Source organism: Bos taurus, unplaced genomic scaffold (genome assembly GCF_002263795.3).
Source record: "Bos taurus isolate L1 Dominette 01449 registration number 42190680 breed Hereford unplaced genomic scaffold, ARS-UCD2.0 Leftover_ScbfJmS_315_1043, whole genome shotgun sequence".
NCBI classification, from domain to species: Eukaryota; Metazoa; Chordata; class Mammalia; order Artiodactyla; family Bovidae; genus Bos; species Bos taurus.
Window position 1 is genome coordinate 174552 of NW_020191629.1, and position 24802 is coordinate 199353.

The 24802-nt window shown below is 48.7% G+C and overlaps 1 pseudogene; it reads right to left on the reverse strand.

The window, feature by feature from the left end:
- Nucleotides 1–8351: 8351 nt before the first annotated feature.
- LOC112445698 (liprin-alpha-1-like) lies at nucleotides 8352–24535 on the reverse strand (annotated as a pseudogene).
- Between the last annotated feature and the right edge of the window lie 267 nt (nucleotides 24536–24802).

Sequence of the window (24802 nt, forward strand, 5' to 3'; positions counted from 1 at the left end):
TGAATGTCCCTAAATACTCGGCCAATTCTAGTTTGGGTCCAGCCATGCCAGTCTTGGGCACACGAAGTTTTGAGATGGAAAAGATAAACTGAGGAGTAGTAGTTTCATAACATCACCCTGCCATGACTGGAATACTGTAGAGATGGGTGTGGTGGAAGGAGGGCTGAAATGCTTACAAAGTTTTTTTTAAAGTAAGAGAAAGTGATGTGCCCTCCCTGGACTGAGGGTGCTGCAGTGCATCTTCCACACTAAGAGTACTCAAGCAAGGAAACCTCCCACTAAGAACTGGGAAAGGTAAACGGAGGAGGAGGCAGAGAAGGGGAGGAGACACCAGGAGAGGCCCCCTTGCATGTCTTTATTCTGAAAACAAGATCACAATACAGATGGGGCATGATGGCAGAGCAGAAAGACCCTGAGCTTGGGTCCTCTCACGGGCAGCCCAAATTACAACTATTTGCAGAGCAAGCACTGATAAAAAAGACAGGAACCTACCAGCATAGATCTTCTACAACTAAAGACATAAAGCAGGAACCACACTGAGATGGTTGGAGTGGGCAGACTCACAATATCATCAAGTACCATACTCCTGGTTGGACAACCCACAAAGTAGGGAATTATATTGCAGGGTTTTTCCACAGGAGAGTTCTGAGCCCCAGTTGGGCTCTCCAGCCCAGGGATCCTGCATCAGCAAGATGAACCCCCAGAGCCTTAGGCTTTGAAGGCAAGCAGGGTCCTAATTCTGCGTGTCCCACAGGACTGGAGGAAACAGAGACTTCAGTCTTAAAGAGCACACACATGCACTGGGACCTAGGGCAAAAGTGGTCACTTGATGGGAAGCTGGGTTAGAGCTGCCTGCTGGTCTTAAAGAGTGTCCCAGAGAGGCAGTGGGTGGGTGTGGCTCAGGCTGTGGGTATAGACACTGGTAACAGCTATACTTTTTACACTGTCCATGGGATTCTCATGGCAAGAATACTGGAGTGGGTTGCCACTTCCTTTTCCAGTGAACCATGTTTTGTCAGAACTCTTCACCATGACCCACCCATCTTGGGTGGCACGGCATAGCATAGCTCATAGCTGCACTGAATTAAGCAAGCCCCTTTGCCATGACAAGACTGTGATCCATAAAGGGGATTGACTGAGGAGCCTGGCAGGCTAGTCTATGGGGTCACGAAGAGTTGGACAGAACTTAGCGACTGAACAGTAACAGCCATACTTGGAAGCTTCTTCTATTGGTGGACACGGGTGCTCATAGGCACTATGGTGGGATCTTCCCACTAGCTCATTAGCCCCAGTAGCTAATGAGTTGGGTGAGGTTGGTCAGCCCCACCCAACAGCCTGTAGGCACCACTGCTGGGATGTTGTTATTGTTGTTCAGTTGCTAAGTCATGTCTAACGCTTGCTGCTACTGCTAAGTCACTTCAGTCATGTCCCACTCTGTGCGACCCCATAGACGGCAGCCCACCAGGCTCCCCCGTCTCTGGGATTCTCCAGGCAAGAACACTGGAGTGGGTTGCCATTTCTTTCTCCAATGCATGAAAGTGAAAAGTGAAAGTGAAGTCGCTCAGTCGTGTCCGACTCTTCGCGACCCCATGGACTTCAGCACACCAGGCTCCTCCGTCCATGGGATTTTCCAGGCAAAAGTACTGGAGTGGGGTGCCGTGTCTAATGCTTTGCAGCATGCAAACGGACTGTAGCATTCCAGGCTTCCCTGTCCTTCACTATCTCCCATAATTTGTTCAAATTCATGTCCACTGAGTCAATGATGCCATGCAACCGTTTCACTCTCTGTTGCCCCCTTCTTTTCCTGCACTCAATCGTTCCTAGCATTAGGGTCTTTTCCAATAAGTCAGGTCTTGCATCGGGTGGCCAAAGTATTGGAGCTTCAGCTTCAGCATCAGTCCTTCCAATGAATATTCAGGGTTGATTTCCTTTAGGATTGACTGGTTTGATCTCCTTGCTGTCCAAGGGACTCTCAAGAGTCTTCTCCAGCACCACAGTTCAAAAGCCTCAATTCTCAGCCTTCTTTTTGGTTCAACTCTCACATCTGTTGATGACTACTGGAAAAATTATAGCTTTGACTATACAGACCTTTGTCGGAAAGTAATGTCTCTGCTTTTTAACACACTGTCTAGGTTTGTCACAGCTTTTCTTCCAAAAAGCAAGTGTCTTTTAATTTCATGATTGCAGTCACTGTCCACAGTGCTGGGATGCTTCAAGCCAAACAACTAACAGTCCCACCCATCATCAGACAGCTGAGTAAAGACGTCCTGAGCCCACCGCCACCTCTAGGCATGCCTCTAGACACGGCACTGCCCACCAGTGGGCCAAGACCCAGCTTCCCCCACCAGTGGGCAGGTAAGGGCCCTGCCGTCCAGGAAACCTTCACTAGCCTCTGGACAGCCTCACCCTGTCCAGGGGGCAGAATGCAAGAAAACCACAGTCCTGCAGACTGTGGACGCAACCTGTACACAGCAGGTGACACCCTGTCCTAGGACCAAATGGGCCCCAACCCTGCCTATTAGCAGGCCAATACAAGCTTCAGGACACGCCGGATTCGATCCCCAACTGTGTCAGGAACTACCCCCTACCCCCACCCTGCACCAGTGATCTAATCCTAACTCGGGATACCTGGGCCCTGTAGCCAGACTCCAGGGCATGGCTCTGCCTGCCAGTCATCTGGCACTAACCCCAGGACCTGGCTTCACCCACCAGTGGGTGGGCAACAGCCCTGGAGTTTTCTGGAGCCTGGCCATGCCCACCAGTGAGACAGCACTAGCTCCAGGTCCCATGGGGCTCTGCAGCCAGCTTCCTTGTGACCAGGTACCACTAATGAACAGCTGGCAGCCTCCACAAAGGTAGGCCCTAGCAACCAGGCCTATGACACCGCCTACATAGTCCACCCCCAACAACAGAGGGAACACCCCCTAGAGCAGGGGTCCCCAACCTCCAGGATCTAATGCCTGATGATCTGAGGTGGAGCTGATGTAATAATAGCCAAAATAAAGTGCATAGAATTGCCAATAAGATATTGAATAGAAGTAGTAAAACAGGGCATCCTGGTCTTATTCTCGATCTCACAGGAAAAGCTTTTTGTCTCGCTACTGGATAAACTCTTTGAAAAAGCCCTTTGATTTTTTTTTTTTTTTTTTGATGATTACTTTGTCCTTCTAAAACCCAGGAACAATATTAAGCAAAATGAAGAGGCCAAGACTCAGAGAAACGTGGCTCGGTATTTTAAGAAGTATGAATATACAATTGGTCCCTCAGAGGACTTACAGAACAAAGGAGTTTGACCACAGCTTAGTTTGCCATTTCAAGCAGAGCTGTATTGGAGAAGCCCAGAAGTTTTAAAAGCAGATAAGTTTTCTGGACTCTTGGAATATCTTACCAAAACTTCGAGATCAGCTTCGAGAAGTCTTACAATAAGTAGGAATGACTTGTCAATATACAAAACTTATTTCCTAGCTTCCCTTTTATTCTGGTAGGAAAACCAATAGCCAGGGCAAGATTCTAAAGTAATGGAAAAGTATGTTTAGTCACTGGAAAATTATTTCAGGGGCAATATAAGCATATGTATTGTACAAAGCAACCAATTGTCTATTTCTTTCTTGGGAAAGGTAATAATATGAACAGACTTGTTCACAAAGGAAAAATCGATCAACGTTTTAAAAAGACTGCTGCTGCTAAGTCGCTTCAGTAGTGTCCGACTCTGTGCAACCCCATAGATGGCAGCCCACCAGGCTCCTCCGTCCATGTGATTCTCCAGGCAAGAATACTGGAGTGGGTTGCCATTTCCTTCTCCAACGCATGAAAGTGAAAAGTGAAAGTGAAGTTGCTCAGTCGTGTCTGACTCTTAGCGACCTCATGGACTGCAGCCTACCAGGCTCCTCCGTCCATGGGATTTTCCAGGCAAGGGTACTGGAGTGGGGTGCCATTTAAAAAGACAGCTGATATTAATTCCTTGTGGCAGAGTGGAGATGCACAAAAGGAGGGAAAAGCCCAAGAACTTTTGCTTCGGTTCAAGGGACGAATTGAAAATAATTGTTTGTGCAAGGATGTAGATCAGTGAAAAAAATTACAATACCCATCATACCTGCTTTTTTGGATCAACTTAGAAGTGGTAGAAGCATAGAAAAAATAATCTTTTTATAATACTTGGGGTTTTCCACTGGAGACCCACAGGCTTTTGACACGTTATGTGAAAGTCTAATCTCCTCCCTCCAGTTATGTGGACACAATAGCACTTAATTTTTTTTAGACCCAAGATCTATACTTTAATTTGACAGATTTATAGATACAGCCTCTGACTTCTTGCCCCTGTATGCGCAATATTTATATTTCTTCTTAAGCATTCTATGAGTCTCATACAGACTGTGGTGAAAAAGGAAGGAATGAGAGATGTGGAAGCTATCAAATGTCTTCCTTGGTTTGGACAACACCATTGAAGGCAAACTAAGGGGGAGTTATGGATGGAATTGAGCTTCCCTGGTGGCTCAGACGGTAAAGAATCTGCTGGCAGGGAAGGGGACCTGGGTTTGATCCCTGAGTCGGGAAGATCCCCTGGAGGAGGAATTGGCAACCCATTCCAGTATTCATGACTAGGAAATCCCATGGACAGAGGAGCCTGGTGGGCTACAGTCCATGGGGTCACAAAGAGTTGGACACGACTAATCGACTAACACACACACATACACACACACACACAACAGCTATTATCTCTGCTACTCACTTGACACGAGCATGTATTGTTGTTGCTGTTGTTCAGTCGCTCGGCCGTGGGCAACTCTTCGTGACCCCGTGTACTGCAGCACACCAGGCTTCTCTGTCCTTCAGTATCTCCTGGAGTTTCCTCAGACTCATGCCCGTTGAGTGGATGATGTCATCCAGCTGTGCATTACCTTCTATTTTATTTTTGTTTTGTAGACTGCTTGTATTCTGACCAGAGAGTTCTGTCAATATACTAGCTTTCTCATTCTCCCTTCCCATTTTTTACTTCAGAAGTCTTTTTCTTTTCCATACTGTGTCTTACATATGTTGTCTAACACAGAGTTTGTTCAGTGATCATATATCTTGATTTTATGGAGACATTTTTCATTTCCTGGGTCTATTTAAGCTTCCCATATGGCTATTATTGGGCCTCCCGGGCTGAGTCAGCTGGGGGCTGTGTCCGCCGTGCAGAGAGGACAGTAGACCAGAGCAGGTGTGCTGCGTCTGCAGTGAAGTGGGTGTGCGTTTCCCAGGCTGGGTAACTTGAGATGTCTGCCTTTACTCTGTGCTGAGGTATCAGCTGGGGTCGGGTTCCTCTGTAATTCTATTCCATCCCTTGTGCCTAGATTGGACTAAGCCCAGAATGACAGGGCTTGTCACACTCGTAGTCCAGCACCTGCTTGAGAGAGGGGCGCCCCCCACGACCAGAGTGTCATCCCTGCTTCCTGCAGTGCTCTGCCTGGTGCTGACTGTCTAATAAGAAATAGAGTCTCGTCAGTGTAAGACCAAGGGCAATCTGGGGGAGAAAGCTGTTTTGATCAGAAAGTTGGGAGAATCGCTAAGCTTTCACTCCGGCCACATTTTTGGAAGAGTTCGCTCTGACTTCTTAGTGATGAAGAGTCATGCTGGGGGATCCTTTGGGTGCTGCTGCCTCCATGTTCTCTTGATGTTTTCCGGGTGAGACCCCTGAAGCTTCAGATGGGTGGTCTCTGCCACAGGTTTTTGGAGGTTGCAGTGCTCTGGATTGGCTGTTAGCTGTGGGCATTGGATCCAGCCTGGGAGGGAGAGAAAGTAACAGCTCCAGACTGGAAAGTAAAACCTGCTTTGCTCCCCGGCTGTGGAAGAATGCACTCCCTGAGCTGCCTGCAGAGTTGTCAGAAGTGGTGATGACCCTGTGGGGGTTGGACCCTAAGCTGCCGCTGAAGTTCCAGATAAACAAGTGGGAGAGGAGTTGGTAGTGGGCCGGCAGGCCCCTTGCTTTATTGTAGGAGGGAGCCAAGGTGGGGGTGACCCCCTGAGTAGGAACTAGGCTTTGGACGAGCCGCCTCCTCGCCTGGCATTGGGTCATGCGTCAGTCATCTGTTATTGTTATTCTGTTGCTAAATTGTGTCTTACTCTTTGCAACCCCATGAACTGCAGCACCCCAGCCTTCCCTGTCCTTTAGTATCTTCTGGAGTTTGCTCAAACTCATGTCCATTGAGTCTGTGATGCAACCTGACCATCTCATCCTCTGTCTCCCACTTCACTGGATAGAACTGAACATCTTCCTGCTAAAAATTCTTTAAAAGCAAAAAAGACAGCTTTGAAACAGAGTTAGAAACATCTATTTCAAGCCAAGGGCCAAACATCGCACTGAATAGTGATGTGTTACAAGTGGTCTCATTAAAGTCAGGGACAAGTCAAGGATGTTGTGATCACCTCTGCTAATTATCAGTGCTCTGAAAGTTCTAGAATGTGCTATCAGACAAGAAAAGTCAATAATAATTGTAGTTGCTGAAAGAGGGAAATAAACTAGCCACTGATTGAAGATGATATGATGGCCTACCTGAAAAACTCAAAAGTATCAGCTGAAACATGGTGATAATAGAACAGCTCTGTCAGGGAGTCAGATGCTAACAACTCTCCAGAGTTATTGTTGGCAAAAGAATCAGTGTACCTGCTGGAAACTGCAGCAGAGAAAGGATGCAGTCCAAAAAAGGAAGGTGCTGGGAGAAATAGAAATACCCTATGATCAAACTTAAGAGGAATAAAATACCAATATGCACAAAAACGTAAAGTTCTCCTGAGGAACGAAGGATGGGAGGAAGGGATCGGGGAGGGAGGAAGGAAGTTTGTATGGATGGATGGATGAATGAACAGATGATTGGATGGATTAATGAGTGGATGGGTGGATGGATGGATGGGTGGTTGGATAGATGCATGGACAGATGGGTGGTTGGATAGATGGATAGATTGATAGACAGATGGAGGATGGATGGATGAGTGGATGAATGGATTAGTGAGTAGACAGATGGATGGACAGATGACTAGCTGACTGGATGGACAGGTGGATGGATGGATGGATGAATTACTGAGTGGATGCATGGATGGATTAGCGAGTGGATGGATGGATGAACAGATGGCTGGCTGGCTGGCTGGCTGGAAGGGTGAATGAACGGAGGATGGAATGAATAAAGCAGATGTTTACACTTCAATTCTAGAAACATATTCTACACAATTGAGTAGGAGCTGGGCAATGATTGTTTTCTCCAAAACAGTGACAAGTGTTTGGAAAACGGCCTAAGTGCTCATCAGTGAGGGGGGAGGTACAATCTGTGGACACCCCACAAGGAACAGCCCTCACCCTCCTTCCTGCCACCTTCCCCATCCCCAGGAGCTCATCAGGGGTTCTGCCCATGCCCCAACCCCAACCCCATCCTCACGGGGGGTGCTGCTTGAGTTCACCACCTGTTAAACTCAACTCATAAGAAGCTCCCTTTACTGAGATATTTTAATAAAACCTCCAGGGAACCCTCAGCACCTTCATTTCTAAAAAGGTGGCTCTGGTGAACCCTCTGGGGCACAGAGAGCAGAGCAGATACGCTGGGAACAAGCACATCAGTGCGGGGTGAGTTGACCACCCTCACGCTCACACTTAGAAACAAGGAAGACAAACGGACAAGAAAGCCTTCACTCTTTTTGTGTAAAATAACTGTGAGCCTGAGTCAGGCTCCACCTGCTCCTCAGGGCAGGTACATCTGGGAGGTCACGTCTCCTCACCAGGGTTCCTCTCCAGAGTGGACACACCGAGTGTGGGGACTGAGCTGTGTCCTGAGTCTGCACTCGAGAAATGAGGAGCTGGCCGGCCCTGAGCTCCTGGCAGCAATCCATGTTTCCACCAGATTCGTTTTAATTTTTCCAACTAGGAGGACCCTCTTACAGGACTTTCAAGGTCTTCCCACGTGGAGGAAACTTGGATGAGCACGATACGACTTGGTGTGACCTGGCGGATGTACAGACTCTTAAAACCCTGAGAGCCCAGGGTCTACAGCTCCCATAAAGGAATCTGCTGAATAGGACAGGCCTGACAAGTCAAATGAGGGAAAAACAATGCAGCCTGGGGGCTAAGCCTTTTCTTTCACTTTCTTGACATTTATATTTACATTTCTTTTAATACATTTTCAAAAACTTCCTTTCTTTTTACACTTTTCACATTTTCAAAAGTCCCTTTTTCATGGTTTCAAAAACTTCCATTTCTGTATTACACTGCCACTGCAGCCCAGCTGTTACAAAAATAATCTGTATGAAGTATTCATCATCTATCTTTTAACAACACAACTGCCGCAAATGAAAAGCTGTCATGGTTTTGAATGCTAGAACTTTATTTAAGCAGGAACAGAGGAGATCTGTATAGAAAACCCCGCAAGCGACACAACCGGGGCGGGGGGGGTGCTATCTCTCCCTACTGAAGGAGGGAGGTGCACCGTTCTGGACGTGGGAGGGGCTAGGGGCCTGTCAGGGACATGATCTCCTGGATCGCCAGGCGCAGCTTCAGCCGATGCGGCGGGTTGCTGATGCTGATCTCACGCTGGATCTCCGTGTGACAGGGCAGACATGATGACGCCGCTCTTCACGTTGGCTCGGCAAGCAGCCACCTACCAGGCCGGCATCCCGACCCAGAGCTGGGTACGGGAGACAGGAGGCAGGAGGTTATGTGTGGCTGTGGAGGGACTGATGCACCAGCCCAGGAAGGGGGTGCAGGTGCGGGCGCGGGTGTGGGTGGAGGTGAGGGGGCGCATACACACCTCCAGCCAGACCACAACTGTTGGCCCGTCCCACTGTGCGAAGGCACGCCTTGTCTCCCGGCTTCCTCCAGCAACTCATGCCTACAAGTAACGAAACATTCAAAATTCAAGAATCACTACTACACACGGGTATAAAACAAGTTAACCTAAGTATTTATTCTCTTTATAAATTTGAAAAGTGAAATAGTATGCATCTCATCATTTTCCTTTAATCTTCTAAACCATCTACTTAATGAGAGTTCAGACATATTACAAAGAACACCTGAGTCATGAAATGCTGAATGAGTTCCCGCAATTCCTTATAGAATCACCTCCTTCCTGATGAAAGAGTTATCGCCAACCTTAAAGGATTCAGAAGTCTGCACATCCAAGGGAGGAGGGTAGTCAAGGAAAAACATCCACTCTTCCCTTTCTAAACAGTGAGGACAGATAGGTAGAAGAGGAAACCACACTGGGGTCTGAGCAGAGGAACCTGTCCCTGAGAGAGCTTCAGGGATGCACAGCATTTCACAACAGACACACAAAGAGCAGCGCAGACTTTCAACACAGAACACTCTAACACAGCAAGCAAGGAGAGGGCTGGATGGGGGCTGTTTCTATCCTGCACTGCTGTTCAGCTAATTAGCCATGTGCTAAATTAAGATACTGGTCATTCTTTTTTGACTAGGCCGCTGTGTGGCTTGCAGGACCCTAGTTCTCCAACCAGGGATCAAACCCCAGGCCCCATGTAGTGGAAGTGCAGAGTCCTAGCTATTGGACTGCTAGGGAATTCCCTAAAGATACACAGTGGCTTTTCAATACACTCAAATGGCATTAGACTTGACTTAAGATTGTGAAGTCTATGTATGGTTAAAGCTCGAAATGTTTCACATCAAATTTCAAGTAACTGTTCCTTTAAGTCAACCTTAGGTTTCCTAGAATAGTAAATATTCTATTTTCTAGGAATAATTATACCAGAAAACACAACAGGTATCTTAATAGCTCAAGAAGTGAAAGTGAAAGTGAAAGTGAATTCACTCAGTCGTGCCCAACTTTTTGCAACCCCATGGACTGTAGCCTAGCAGGCTCCTCTACCCATGGAATTTTCCAAGCAAGAGTACTAGAGTGGGTTAGTTACCATTTCCTTCTCCAGGGGATCTTGGATCTCCCAGGGATCAAACCCAGGTTTGCCACATTGGTAAAGGCAGATGCTTTACCGTCTGAGCTACCAGGGAAGCCCCTTAATAGCTCAGGGAGAGGTTTTAAAAAAGGCAAACTTTTAAAATTCCCATATCCCAGGGGAACAAGGCATGTATCACGTGCCTGGAGTTCGCGTCCCAACCACAACCACCATCCAGAAGCAAATGGAAGACTCGCTTGGCTTCTGCTGGGGTTTATTTCCTTCCTCAGCTATAAGATATTGCATCACTCTGCTGTCACTGGCTCACTCTCATCTGAAACCTAGCTTTACAGAGACAGCTTCAGAGACGAGCCTGGGGGGCTGCCTGCTCTGTGGAATGCTGTGATGACCCTGCTCGGGCCACCCTGCGGGGCTACTTAGCTCAGACCTCCTCTGCCCCCTTGAGGGTCAAATTTGCGACCCCAAGTACAATTCGTTAAAACACTTGCTTAGCAGTAAACTGACGTGGCATGCTTCCTTGCCTTAAAATTAGAGTCACAGCAGAAAGACATTCGGAAATACGGTGAATTCTATGGGGAACAGACATGCCCGAGAGAGGGCCACACCATCTGTGGATGACAACGGGCACTTTAAAGCAGGACATGAGCACCACGGTCAAGCTGTCTTTCCTAACAAGATGGCTGTGTGAGCTTCTTCCCATCAAATGCTACACACGTGGCACCACCCAGACAACAGGTGTGGCCTTGTTTTCCGAGACTGACCGTCCGCACAGCCCAGCACCTCCTACGAGGGTTCGCTGGGCTCCCCTTCACCAACACCATGCCCCACTCCTGTAGCGCTGCTCAGCTCAGAGCCTGGAGCTGGGGACGAGCCCCATGGGGAGGCTTCAGGACACACACAGCTCAGCACACCTGCTGACTCGGCTTCCCCTGCGAGCTGGCGCGTGACAGTGTCCACCAAGGGGAAGAGGAAAGACAGCATTTAGAGCAGGAGGTACGTGATGCCTGAGGGGAGTCCCTGCACACCCAGGACACTGCAATGACCAACAGGGATGCGGACGGTCCCTCGGCCTCGGCCTCCCCTCCTCACGGAGCGCGTCCAGCACCTGGTGACCCCGCAGTGCTCTCCCTGGGAGTTTCCACGCAACGTGAAAATCTGAGATTCACCAACCCTCAAAAATGCTCTGAAAGTGGATGCATTGGCTGCGTACATTTAGCAATTAAAAATACTTTTGAGACAAATTGGGGCTTAATAGAAAGAAAATAGTTTTGAGAAACAAACTGATTTTCACATCTATAATGCCATAAATGTTAAACTATATTCAAGTGATATTTTTTCTGGAATACTAAAACATTTTTTCACGTTTTATAGATAAGGCATTTTCCCTGAGTCAGTGTTGTCTCTGGTTGACAGACAGAACTGAGATTACCCACTGTGGTCAGAAAATCTTCGTACTTTGAATTGTTCTCTATGAAGCCACCAGAACATCCTAGAGTTTGCCACGCGTAGCAACAGAGCAAAGAACAACCCACTTGTGCATGTGCACACACACACACACACACAGTTACACATCTACCTTAACACCAGATCCAGAGAAACCTGCCTACCAGAAAACACACACATGCACACATAGACCCCTAGACACAGGCACCGAATCCACTGGGATTCCTTTAAAATTATCCTTCCATCACTTTCAATAGGTACAGAGCTCCTGAAACTGACGACGAGGCGCACAAGCTCCTTACTTGTGGGCATCCCTCATGTCCTCGTGACTGGCCGTGCACAGCACCCCGTCTGCAGCCAGTCCAGCCGAAGGGACCGCAGAGAGGTGGGGGTCGAGGTTTCACATTTGATGGTGGTCTTGTCATCTCGTACCTCTTCCTGTAAAGCTGGCAGCTGAGGGAATGAGGTAAGTGTAAAACTGGGTAACAATAGACTGTGTCGAATATGTGAATCTGGAGCTCTGTGAATCTGGAGGTCTGTGTTTGCACACTTCCTCCCGCGCTCATGGGACCATGCAGCGTGGAGGGAACACAGAGGATGGATTCTGCTACAGTCAGGACTTACTCCTGCTGAGCTTCGGGGTGAGTACAGGCCGGCCTGGTCCCGCAGGGGCATGGAGGCCACACCCTAGGAGTGGAGGGTCAGCGGGTCTCCAGAGGTCAGCCCGGGAGAGCCCTCAGCAGCAGAGAACATGACCTTGGCACCTGGCTGCCGCTGGAGTAGTCAGAGCACGGCCCGAGTCTCCCTCCCGTCCCTGCACATGGGTGTCCCTCCCACAGCGGCAGTGCTGCTGGCCACGCCCTGCGTGCAGGTTCTCAGAGGGAACAGGGCCCAGAGCATCAGGGTTCACGAGGCTGCCCTGCCCTGGGCCTCTCCGTCTGGAGGCCAGTGTTCAACACTGAAGTGCACCGGCATCTGGGGGTCGGCTGCCGCTGAGGGGCCACCGTACCTTGCAGGTGCTGCTCTGGGTGGTCCTCTGGTGGGTCCGGCCCGGGAGCCCAGCCCTGCTCAAGCGGCTCTGAGAGCAGGAGGCTGTCTGCTCTGTCCTGTTCATGGCTCAGCTGGAAGGCTGGATTGGGTTTTAAGTTTTTTTTACCAGCAGTTTTTAGCTATATGTCAGAATAAAGTCAGCCACAGAGTTCTCTCCTTGATCTGCTTGGTCCTTCGTGTTTCTCTGGATTCTCAAAGCTGCTGAAGCCCAGAATGGGGTGGGGGGGTGTCTGAAGGGGCAGGGACTCGGGCACCAGTCACCGTCCCAGGACTGACTCGTCTGTTTGTTTCCAGTTTACCTGCACTAATTCTGCAGGTGATTATACAGCGTCCAGAATACAACAAAAGACTACATTTTAAACTCAATGCAATCTTTAATCTGTTAATACTTGTTATATGGACCCTAAGATATTTTATTACAGAGTTTTTAATTAGTGAAAAATTCATGAATACCATAGAGAAAATATTTTAAAATTTAATGTTTCTTTTATTTATGTAAACTTATGACTTCATTTATCTACTTACTTTTTCTTGTATATCCGGGCTATGAATCTCCTTTCAGATCAGTTCATGTTCTGATACCTGATTTTAGTCTTTCAAATGTATGTACTGTAATGCTTGTCTGTATAAATCCTATGAACAAACATAGGGCTTTTGTAAATGATGCATTTATTGTAATTATTCTTGTTTAGTTTTTAAATGTTAAACCATCAGAGAAGGGGTTTTACTGCGATTGTAAAATCATCATGACACAGTGTGCATTATCCTTCCAGAATGTAACCAAGCTGTCCAACAATCACTCTGAAATGAGCGGACTTAATTTCAACCAACTGTTGTATTTTAACGACTGACCTAAATTGTACTTTTTTTCTAGGAAGAAATGCTTTTTGTCTGCAGTGTGAAGCAATTTAAAAGTACTGGGTGAAAAAAAAAAAAAGTACTAGGTGTTAAATGTGAGCTTCTAATGAAATTTGGGCTGAAAGGATGACTAGAAGACGACTATGAAAATCTCTCCGGTAACCTAGTCTCTGTGGCCCTGGATCCCTCGCCTCCGGTGAGACTCTTCGAGGACCAACCGCGGTGCCCTGCACCCGCTGCGGAGCCATCGAGCTGAACACTGAGGGCACCACATCCCGGACAGACAGACAGCATAGTGCAGCTCTGACAAAGGCCTTATTTTTCTTATGTAAATCATCTTTTTACATCTGTTTGTAAATATGTTTAAAGAATGGACCTAGGCGTACATTTTTAGATTTTGATGACATAGCCATTTTGGATAGTATAAGTAGCAAATGTAACTTTTACTTTTTCAGCAGCACATTAAAAAAGCTAGTAAGAGATGCGTTCAGATCATGGTGCCTTATGCAGCTGATATCTCGGTAGACAGAGACAGCATGTCTCTCTACATGTGGGTTTTGCCTTTAATTTCCTTGTACAATCCATTGTTACCATTCTGTTTTTCTATTAATCTTTTGTGATCTTCCTGAATATGTGACAAAGTATGTACAGTCTACTTTTGAACTATTTTTATCACAGTATTATTTATTGCTTTCTTTCAATAAAGTCAGAGCTTCCCTGGTGGCTTAGAGGATAAAGCGTCTGCCTGCAATGCCGGAGACCCGTGTTCGATCCCTGGGTTGGGAAGATCCCCTGGAGAAGGAAATGGCAACCCACTCCAGCATTCTTGCCTGGAGAATCCCATGGACAGAGGAGCCTGGCGGGCTACAGTCCACGGGGTCGCAGAGAGTCGGACACGACTGAGCGACTTCACTGCACTCACTGCTTCAATAAAGTACTGGAGCAAAATTTCCTGCTGCCAATAAAGAGTGACGAGGGTAAGCTGTACTCTCAATGAGAACAGACCAGAGCTGGTAATGGGAGCCCGTGTCATCACACGGACATTCTGTTAAGAGAAACGGATGGATACAATGGAAAGGCTAGAAGGTGGAAGTATAGGTGTCCCCAAAGGACGACCGACTAGGTGTTCGTATCCTTGGCTCCAGAGTCATCACTTCAGCATCTGCGGGGACAAGGCCCCTCTGCTGCTGAGGCGTGGGAGTGGGCCCAGGGTGGGAACAAAGTGCAGGTGTCAAGGCTCACCATGGATCCCAGGGCGGGGTGGCCGAGGGCAACCCTCACGCGGACCCGAATGATGCACTAGGGAGTGTGCGTGTGCATGCTTGTGTGTGGGAGCTTTTGATGTTATTTTAGTCAAGTCTTTATTATTCATATATGCATAGAGATAAGAATGTAGCAAAGGGAGGTGGGAGGGAGATTCAAGAGGGAGGGGACATGTACACACCTATGGCTAATTCATGTTGATGTATGGCAGAAATCAAATCTATATTGCACAGAATTATGTTTCAGAAAAAAAGAACATAGCAAGGTGGTCAGGAAAGTATGAATAAAAGATTTCTCATATTTATAATCACAACTCTTCGTACATCTAGGAGCAGGCTGCCCACCATCATCACACCTTCCCGCCAGCATCAGACGTTTACCCAGCATCAGGCCATAGTCCGGCATCAGACCCTCCCCAAGCATCAGGCCCTCCCCAGCATCAGGCCGTCCTCCAGCATCAGGCCCTAGTCCAGGATCAGGACCTCCCCCAGCATCAGGCCCTAGTCCAGGATCAGGACCTCCCCCAGCATCAGGCCCTATTCCAGGATCAGGAACTCCCCCAGCATCAGGCCCTCCCCAGCATCAGGCCCTCCCCCAGCATCAGGCCCATAGTCCAGCATCAGACCCTCCCCCAGCATCAGACCCTCCCCAGCATCAGGCCCTCCTCCAGCATCAGGCCCATAGTCCAGCATCAGGCCCTCCTCCAGCATCAGGCCCTCCTCCAGCATCACACCCTCCCCCAGCATCAGACCCTCCCCCAGCATCAGGCCCTCCCCAGCATCAGGCCCTCCTCCAGCATCAGGCCCTCCTCCAGCATCACACTCTCCCCCAGCATCAGACCCTCCCCCAGCATCAGGCCCTCCCCAGCATCAGGCCCTCCCCCAGCATCAGGCCCATAGTCCAGCATCAGGCCCTCCTCCAGCATCAGGCCCTCCTCCAGCATCACACCCTCCCCCAGCATCAGGCCTTAGTCCAGCACCAGACCTTCCCCAACCATCACACCCTAGTCCACCATCAGGCCCTCCTCCAGCATCAGGCCCTCCTCCAGCATCAGGCCCTAGTCCAGCATCAGGCCCTCCCCCAGCATCAGGCGTGGCAGCCCCACTTGTCTGACACTCCTGGGCACACTTAGGCAGCCCCAGAGCAGCTGGACAATAGCTCTTGCAGGAGGTGCATCTTTAGCAATCACCTGTGGAGTAGCAGTAGCAGCTGGGGTCTGTTTCGGGCCAAGGAGAGGCAAAGAAAAGGCACTTTGTGCTGAGGCAGCAGTGGGTGTGGGCACGTTTCAAAGCTCTGCTTCCTCCCCGAGGGGGCTTTGCTCTCCAGCTCTCTCACGTGGTCACTCGAGGGCCCCAGGGCTGTGTCCTTCCAGATTCACGGTCTCCTCGATATCTCAAGCCCAAGTCCTGAGTTGCATCCCAGTCCGGTGTGGCAGAGGGCTGGGAACACACAAGCTCAAGGGCTGAAAGGATCCCAGGGGAACAGTCGGGCCCCAGTGGGTGGCAGAGCAGGGGATGAGGGTGGCCGCCCACAGAGGGCCCCGCAGCAGCACTGGAAGGAGAGAAGGGATGCCTTAGCTCACTCGGGGACGTTGCCTGGCCTCAGCGCCCAGATGTTACCGCCAGCAGCTCTGGGGATGCAGAAAGCCCGGTGAGTGACACCACTCCACTCGGGCCGTGTGAGTGGGCACTGCTGACCATGGCCTCGGTTTTCATTCTGGTTCCAACTGTCCCTCCAAGGGCTCCTCTTCCAAATGGCGCATTTTCTTGATGTGGGTGAATGCATCCCTGCTTGTTTCTGTCAGCACTGTTGTCGGTCATCGTGTGTTTTCCTCTTTACAATCTGTACTTGCTGCTTTTCCAGTTTAACTTAGCAGCAGCCCTTATTTTCTGCATTTCCTAGTTGTCAGCGTTCACTGGGGCTTTCCAGATGGTTCTAGCAGTAAAGATCCTGCCTGCCACTGCAAGAGATAACGAGAGATGTGGGTACGATCCCCCTGGAGGAGGGCATGGCAACCCACTCCAGTCTTCTTGCCTGGAGAATCCCATGGACAGAGGAGCTAGTGGGCTACAGTCCCTGGGGTCACAGAGAGTCAGACACGGCTGAAGCAGTTCAGCACACACTCAGGTTTTAGTTCAGTCGCTCAGTTGTGTCCGACTCTTTGCCACTCCGAGGACTGCAGCACTCCAGGCTTTCCTGTAATTCACTATCTCCTGGAGTTTGCTCAAATTCATGTCCATCGAATCAGTGATGCCATAGAACCATCTCATTCCTGTTGCATCCACCAGAGAGGTGGCTGGGGCTCGGCAAAGTGCATGGTCCCACTGCATGGGTGTGAACCTGCCCTCACCACTCCCTAACCGCATGACCATCACTGTCTCCTCCTCTGTAAATCGGGAGGTGGCAGCACCTGTTTGGTAAGGGGCACACACAGCATCTGGTATATAATCAATGCACCATCCATCTCAGCGTTATATTTAGTAATAATAAGGATAGCATTTAATAATCTGCTCCTTTTTCTCTCTTCTCACTTAACTGTGCTCCAGACCACATCTGTTTTACTTACCCCTATAAATCCCACACCCAGCACAAACAAGACACTCAACAAATCTCTGGCTGAAGAGGCAGGAACATATTCTGTCCTTAAGGAGATGAGGCCGAGTGAGATGGGGCCTGATGATAACAATGTGTGATGAGGAAACGCCAGGAGGACCTGCGTGGCTGTGGGATGGAGTAGAGGGCATGGGCAGAACCCATGATGAACTCCTGGGAATGGGGAAAATGGCAGGAAGGAGAGGTGCTGTTCCTTGTGGGTGTCCACAGATTTTACCTCACCCCTCACTGATGAGCACTTAGGCCATTTCCAAACACTTGTCACTGTTCTGGAGGAAACAATCATTGCCCAGGTCCTACTCAATCAATTTCGTAGAGTATGTTTCTAGCACTGGAGTATAAACATCTGCAATATTCATTCCACGCTCTGTTCATCCACCCATCTGGCCAGCCATCTGTTCATCCATCCATCCACTCACTAATCCATCCATCCTTTAACTCTTAATTCTTCCATCCATCCACACATCTGTTCATCAACTGATCCGATCATCTCGGACCCTAAAGAAGACAGACGCCTCCTCTGCTCCTTCCAGGAGGACACCCAGCATGAGTGACAGGAGCCTCGTGGGGACAGCGGGAGAGACACAGAAGGGACATGCATGCAGACCGTCCTCCCTCTGAACGGTGAAGAACCCACCTGGTCCTAGCGCCTCCTTGCCGGGGTGTCCAGGCCGGCCCTTCTCCTTCTTGCCAAACAAACGGCCGATGGAGGACTTGATGCCCTTCTTCTTTGGGGCTTTCTGCAGCGAGTCCTGGCTGCTGCTGCTGCTGCTGGGGTTGCCCCCGGGGCCGTCCTGAGAGCCTGTCGAGCTTTGGGGAGAGAAAACAACCTTTAACTGGCACCCTTGTGCAAACACACACCCCTCCACAAGACCTACTGATAGAACCAGCCACCCAGCAACACCCGCGCCTCAACCTCGCAGCAGACAGTGGAGTCTCCTTCACCAACCACACTCCACACGAGCAATGCAGGCTTCCGGCCACAAACAGTGGCCCCGGGAAGCTGAGATTCTCTGCCTGGAGCGCTCGCCTGAGGAGGGCTTCACTCCAGACGAGCTGGTGCAGAGGGCTCTCCAACCCTCCCTCAGGGTCGCTGCTCGGCAGGTGATGACCCTCCCAGAGAAGGCGAGCTCCCCTGCTCTGGGCAGTTCCCCCCGCCTCCCGCAGGGTGACCATCCCCGGCCGTGGCAGGAGAGTGATGGTCACCATGCAGGGCTGCTGGTCAGGTGACCACATGTGCCCTCCATCGAGTGCTGCCTGGCTCACAACGGGAGCTCAGCAGGTGGGGGTCTGAATGGGGACAGGGTCAGTCACAGGAGGTGACAGACAGTCTCCTGAGAGGAGACCCCTGAGAAAAAGGGAGGGACCCTCAAGAGCAAATCCAAGAGGCACGGAGCCGTAACCATCAGGAATGCACCCAGGCCGGGCAGAGCTCTAGCAAGAGCAGGAAGAAATCTCCCACAGGAGTCCATACGTAGAGACGCATGTTTTCTAAAATCACGGAGGTCACTGAGCTCTTCTACCCCAGCACCTGAAGTTCATCACTAAACACAGGCACCGAATCCAGTGGGATTCCTTTACAATCATCCCTGCAACTCTTTGAAGACAAGAGGCGCAGGGCTCCTGAGACTGACGACGAGGCCGCAGGCCCCTTACTTGTGGGCGTCCCTGATGTCCTCGTAGCTGGTTCTGTGCGGTGACCCCCTGTCCAGCCGGTCTAGCCGAAGGAACCGCAGCAAGGCGGGGGTCGAGGCTTCACATTTGATGGCGGTCTCGTCATTTTGTACCTCTTCCGGTAAAGGTGGCAGCTGAGGGAGTGAGGTAAGTGTGAAACTGGCTAACGATAGACTGTGTCGAAAAAGGCAATCACACAGGCTTTACATTATAACCAGAAACTTATTTGAAAACATATTAGCGATGCTATCCGCCAAGTACAAAAAAATGTGTTGTTCTAGCTTAATGCCATCTTAAAGGACTGTCTTGTTCAAGAGAAGCGGGGCCGTGAGGCAGCAAGAGCACCCTACCTACTGAGTGCACAGATCCTGGCCTGGAGCCTCCCTGCAGCCAGGCTCCGCTCTCCCTTGAAACCAGCGACCAGATGGCCCTGCCAGGCAGGACAGCGGAGCCACGCCAGCACCGTGAACCCTGCATGGCATGAACTGCCCTGATGAAAGGACTGTGTTCATCGTCAGATGCTGCTCAGGAGCACCACTAGCAAGAGTAAGAAACCTCTCAGCAAAGCCGTCCAGACCTTTCTGTTTGAAGGAGAAAAGGAAACAGCTTGTACCACCACCCAAGATCATGTTTAGTGATGATGCAGGTTACTGAACCCATGACAACAAGTGAAGTATAGAAAAGGTACCGAACCCCTCCATGCGAACACCACATGTCTGGCTTGTCTTTCTCAGAAAGATACAGACTGGGGGCTACACACTGAAGTGCTTACACGCAGTTTGAGTGTAATTTGCTCACTGTGGTTTACATAAAGTAAACTGCTGCTGCTAAGTCACTTCAGTCGTGTCCGACTCTGTGTGACCCCATAGACGGCAGCCCAGCAGGCTCCCCCGCCCCTGGGATTCTCCAGGCAAGAACATTGGAGTGGGTTGCCATTTCCTTCTCCAATGTATGAAAGTGAAAAGTGAAAGTGAGGTCGCTCAGTGGTGTCCGGCTCGTAGCGACCCCATGGACTGCAGCCTACCAGGCTCCTCCGTCCTAGGTCTTCACTAAGAACTGATTTGTTTCAACCTAGAGGGGTGGGATGGGGAGGGAGATGGGAGGGAGGGTCAAAAGGGAAGGGACGTATGTGTACCTATGGATGGTTCATGTTGAGGTTTGACAGAAAAGAACAAAGTTCTGTAAAGCAATTATCCTTCAATTAAAAAAGAAACTAATTAAAAAAAAATGATCTCGCCTGGACTCCCAGCTTTTCTGCTGATCCTGGGTCTGAAGACAGGAAACACAGTGGTGGCAACAGTGTGGGGAACAGATTAACCCCTTCGGGGTCCAGACAGGTCTCACTATACATTTGCTACTGGGTGTGTGAGCCTGGGCATGGTGCCCGGCCTCTCTAAGCCTCAGTGTCCATGTCTGCTGAATGGGGATAACAGCAGCCTGGACCTCACCTGGGTGTCTGTGGGATTAGATGACAGACTCCGAAAGCATTTGACACGGTGCCTGGCGCACAGAGTCTCCTGCACACTGCTACCCACCATCATTAAATTGGCTTCCTCCAAATCTAACATCTATGGCTCTGAGTCAGTCATTTGTTTTAAAAAAACTCTAAGCGGAGATTCCATGGTAGTCCAGACATTAGGACTTGGCACTTTCACTGCCGGGACACCGGTCTGATCCCTGGTTGGGGAACTAAGATCCCATAAGCTGTGCAGCATGGCCAAAAAAATAAGTAAAGAAAATTTTAAAAATAATAAATAATACTATGTCTACTATAAGTAAGCATGAGATGATTAGAAGGCAAACAAGTGGGATAGAGGCAAACTGTTACAATCGTCCCAACGAATGACCTATTTCCAACAGAACCATCAACATATTTTAAGTGGTGGGTGAGTTTCATTACTTCCATTAAAATGTCAGTTCTTCACCAGTACATAACCACACAGTGTTCATTCACATAAAATGATAAGGACTCTCTAATACTTCACAGAGAAACAAAGGCATGCTAAATTACTAAATAGTTTACCTTTCAACAATGCTTCCTTAAATCACTAGGCTGATTGATGCATGCAAAGAAAGGAAGAGAAACCAGATGTATTGTGACTTTGAAGCTAAAACTTCAAGAATCGGCATAGACAAACACAGTATAGCCAAAATGATGGCAAACATAGAAGTGAGATGAAGATTTAGACAACGTGTAACTAGAAACAGAACATTTTTTTTGACCACAGAAAGTTAAATAAGCTATTCAAGATTTACTAGAGAAACACTATAAATTATTACTCAGGAAGATACAGTTCTATTACAACGTCATGATTTATTAAAGCACAGCATTCTCTACAATAAAGGGCCTTAACAGTTGTCTATTCTCAGCCAAACTTCTCTATAAGTTAGTTTCTCTTAATAAAAAAGATGTCATACTTTAAAATAGTGATTTAACTGATGAGGAAGTTACCATAATACCTATTTTAACACTGAACAAATCTAACCACCTATTCGAAATTAATGTAAAATGCTTACCTAGAATTTGATTTAAATTTTCTCAAAATAAATTTATTAAAGTAGGTTCCCTGTGAAAATATGTAAGAATGGAAGCTAGCATAATAGCAGGTGCAGCCTTTACATTTTATTCACCATAGAAGATAGTTTTTTAAAGAGTCTAGTAGAAACATTAACTGTGCAAAAGCTGATGAGATTTATAGTCTTAAATACAAGCACCAAAATAGAAAGGATATTGTGTCAAAAGTCCATTAATTCTACACTTAAGGAGATCATTTCTATAGATAAGGATAATCTCATTTCTGAATTACACATGATATGTAGTTGAGGATCCATCTACATTATGCTTGTAAATGCATAGTGATAGGGCTAATTCAAACTTACTGCTCTGGGGGGGAAAACACCATTTAATGAGACATGAAGACAAAGCACAAACCCGACTAAGTGCACCCACAGCACTGCTATGACCAGAGCAGGTGGGAGGACGGGGAAGGGGAGATGGATGGGTAAACTACAGCCTGGGGGGCGAGGGGGCAGTGGTGGGAAGCTGGGGTCTGGATTGACAACCACTAAGCAGACAACAGGATGAGCCAGGAAATCAAAACCAATGATGAAAGCAGACACACCGTCAGAGAACTCCAACAACAGGACAAAATATACAGAACTGTTCTTTTACAAATCCTCGGAAGGAAATCAAGCATGAAACCACAGAGAAATCGTCAAAAAATTTTAAATATCAACTAATTAGCCAATGATGCAAATTAGAAAAACAGTGTCTCCAAAGACCACAAAATGGACTAGTTACCACTTCACATGCCGCTAAAATGATTCACAGTTAATTTAATTATATGCTGACTAACAATGCAGCTAACATGAAATGGGTGGTAACAACAAAAAAAGGGATAATACAAGTGCAGTGACAAAGCAGAGTGCTGTAAACATGATTTCATGGGGTAAACAGCAACGCACTCACAAAACCTAAGCTAAACATGGAAGAAAGCTGGAACACGTGCTTTAGAGCTGCACACTCTGTCACCAAAAGCCCTAGGTCGTCATCCTGTTTTCAGACTCGGAAGAGTGAAGAAGCCCGACCTCTTCCCTGGGGCCCTGGGGCACCGGGCTTTTAACCTGGTTTCACACGCAGAGCTGGCCTGAGCGCGCGGCCAGGCCCATCAGCAAGCAGACCAGTGTAGATTCTTGGTTTGGTTCCCGCCGCATGCCCTGCGCCCTGCAGCCAGGCATCCCCAGTGGGAAATGTGCCGCCGCGTTTCCACGTGCAGTGAGAGCTGCCTACGGTTACTCTCACAAAGCGGTCTGCTCCCTGAGAACAGCAACTTCCTGCAGCTGCTGTGTCCAGCACAGGCCAGGCCCAGCGTTACAGAGGCAGGCTCTGGCTGAGTTCATGATGACGTGCTAAGCCGGTGGTCCAAATATCAAGACTAATTTGTCGCTGTGCGATTATGGAATGATTTCGCTCAGTTGTGTCCGACTCTTTGCGACCCCATGGACAGTGGCCTACCAGGGTCCCCGGTCCATGGGATTTTCCAGGCAAGAATACTGGAGTGGGCTGCCATTTCCTTCTCCAGGGTATCTTCCCAACCCAGGGATCGAACCCGGGTCTCCTGCATTGCAGACAGATGTTTTACCGTCTGAGCCACTAGGGAAGCCCGATGAAAGACTAGGCAGTTTTAAAAAATCTTAGACCTCTGAGCGTAGCAAATGTACCTGACTTTCTTCTGGGTAAAAAGAGAAAAAACAAACAACAAAAGAAAAGTAGTGGTTGCTCGGGGAGGGGACGCGGCAGGGAGGAGGCCGACACATACCAGAGTCATGATGCCCAGCTTGTCTACCTTCCGCGCCGGGCTGTGCCGCCTCCTTCGGGCTTGGAGCGCCCTCTGCTGGGCGGGCAGGAGCCGGCATGCGAGGAGGTGGCATTCAGGTTGAGGGAGTTCAAGGATTTAAAACGACGAAGGTTGCTTGAGCTCCCCGTGCCCACCCTGCTCTCAATCCCTCCGGCCCGCTGCTCCGTGTTTTCCTTCTTTTCTTGGATCAAACCCTAAAATAGAAGAAAATCATCACCTGCCTTTGTCAGCAGAGGAATGTGTCTGGACAACAAATTTGGGCTTGCATTCCTGTGTCACGAATTAGCAAATTCCACGAACAGTTGCTTCAATTAACACCTCAGCAAAAAGGTTCAACTTTCCCTCTTTGGAATAGTCTCAAACTTAGAATAATTTATCATTGAGTCTTACAAAGTGGCCCCTGATCATTCACGTTTGATTTGACTTATTTACTCTACCATTCTGATGGGGTCTGGGTGGCGACTCTCTCCGTGTAAGGAGATACCTGAAGTTGACAACCTTTACCTTCCCTGCTCTCAGGGCAGAGATGCACGTCAGTGCCTCAAGTCTTTTCCATTGGGAATCAGGAACTCTGTATAACCAAAACAGCGATTCACGAGCAAGCTAGAGTTTCTAAACACGAGTCTCCAGACCAGATGAAGTGCTGAGGTGATCTTTTAATTTTTTTTCTAAGGTTGTATATGTACAAACGCATCACTTGAAGTTTTCCACCAGCTGTGTGAGTTTCTGGATTCATGTCAATGTGCTGCATTAACCTAGAATTCAGTTACTGCTCTCTCCCCTAATGTGTCGTGGATATTTATATACAGGTTAAATACATGATTATGCAAATATAATGCTTTTCAAATTAAAATACAAGATCCTTACAGGTAGTAAAACTCTCCAGTTTCACTTCTACTTATACATCTTGAAAGTTTTTCCAGTGTTGACAAGTTGATGGACAGAATTTACCATTTACATCAAAGTCAACTTGTTGCATAAGGAAAAATCACTTTTACCTGACAACTTGCCTGAAAAATAAAAAATATTAATATATAACCATTCCCAAATTTCCCTATGGGGATGAAAAAACCAGTCCTTTCTGAGCTTGTCTGTGCTCAAACACGGCCCATAAAGCAGTCTGTCTCGGCGTCAAAAGTGCAGGTAGCACATCTGTGTTTGCTGGTTGTGGCGTTCACCCCTGCCTTTTGCCCGAGCCCCCGCACTCGACCGGCAGGAACGGGCACCTCGGCCAGGGCTGACGGGACGAGAACAATCTGAGCAGCAGCTCTGCCAGGCCCTGTGCAGGGCCACCGGCCTGCGGCCACTCTGAACGTGGACTCGGGACAGGAGGCACAGGTGCGCGGGTGTGGCACCAGGCAGGCCTCGGGGCCCCCAGCCACCGGCTGCACCCAGACCCAAGGCCCCCTGCTCACCACGAGGCGGGCCTTTGGGTTCTATCCTGTTTTGTAAACTGTTAGAACTGCCAAGACTGTGTCTAAAGAAAACATTTTATATATACTGATGAGATGAGAAAAACTCAAACACATGTCCTGAGAGTGACATACAGTAACATATCACTATCTTACAACAAGCCAATCTTCACACTGTATTAAGTTAAAAAGGAAATGCAGATCTGAGTGGGAATTTGCCAACCCCAGAACCCCAGCTTT